We start from the raw sequence: 1,569 nt of genomic DNA, 5'->3' as shown, positions 1-1,569 counted from the left end.
CCATTGACAAGTCACAACATACACACTGAAAGCCAAAAGGAACTATTATAGGGTAGCAACTTTATCGACGTTAGCTAGAGGCACTAAATAAGAAAATGCTGTTAAAATGTTCGGGGTTAAAGGAACAAGAAGAAGCATAAAGGTCGCTCCCTACACCATACTAATAAACAATTCAATGTGCCAATTCTAAAAGAATCTAAAATACATATACTGGTCTATTCATCAGTCACCATTGAGGAGAATTACACTTTCACATATTCCTGTAAGAGGCAATGTGTAAACTTTCGGCTGAGGAGTTGAGGAATTACCATTATTATCGTACACGTTGGCTAGAAGACCATAGGTAGGAGTAGGTGGCTTTGATACCAAGGTAGCTGCATTAAAAACTTTTGGCATTTTTACGTATATTGATTTTTCTAATTTTCAATGAGTTCTTTACTTTTCTCATACGCACATTTTAAGTGTGCGGAAAGCTCTGTCTGATACGTTAAATTTTGCTACGACGATGAATTGCGCTAATCATACTAGGGTATCACTGTCTATCTCGAATGTGCTTACTTGGCTTTACTGTGTGTTGCAAACCCGATATAATATTTGCTTATGCACTTTAAATGCGTTGAAGTGTTTAAATTTATATCACTAGAAAGGAGATTTCAACACCAGTCACATCAAACACTGAGTGACTTCGATAGCAGCTAGTGCATCACCAACTCAATCAATGCATTACTTAGGAAGTAAATGCATGATTTCTGACCTTCGTAAACGTTATTTAAATATAACTACAAATCTGTAATTCGCTTTTAATGATTTGCGGTACACTGCGCACAAAATTCTTATAAAGTTGCAGGCAAAATTTAGCACGGTAAGGAAATATCATGCAAGTTAATTAGAAGATGATTAATTATTTTGTTGTTTGATTGTAGACACAGTTAAGGTCATATCCCAGGCTATCAAAAGCGCCATATTTAGTACCTTGGTCATGTGTTTTGGCAGCATTGGGCATTCGTTGCAAATAGTTAAGTAATAGCTCTAACGAACTTATTATCACAGCAGCTGCTATTGGACGAAAAAAACTTTCATTAGTGTTTAAAAAAATCAATCATAAGTACCTTAAAATGGCGCATAGCTTGCTATTTTGCTCATGTTAACAAACACAAAACTGCTGCTAGTGTTATAACTAATTAAATACGATGGGTAGAATTAATTTTCTTCCAGTGCACATTCTCCTATAAAGTCGCAGCAGATTACAAGAGCCCAACAATCACGAAAGTTCAAGTTCACGTAAAGACTGCCTTGGCAAATCGCTCCTTTCATCTTACTTACTTAGTAGTTGATCTAACTATGCCTCGTGAATATCTTAAGTTGCCTTTACTTACAATACTTGAACCAGTTTCGCGGTGCCTATTGGCCCAGGTCGTAGCCAAAGATACCCATCTAACAAGTGCTCCGTCTCGATTTACCATCTATCCCTCATCTACGAAGATATAGCAAAATATTTCTGCTGTGAAAGTTGGGGTTTAAGCAGAGGGTGCAATCGAACAGCAATAATACCAAGTATTTACCGAGTAG

The sequence above is a fragment of the Echinococcus granulosus genome, assembly GCF_000524195.1.
Source record: "Echinococcus granulosus chromosome Unknown EG_S00220, whole genome shotgun sequence".
Classification (NCBI taxonomy): domain Eukaryota; kingdom Metazoa; phylum Platyhelminthes; class Cestoda; order Cyclophyllidea; family Taeniidae; genus Echinococcus; species Echinococcus granulosus.
This window is presented reverse-complemented; position numbering follows the sequence as displayed.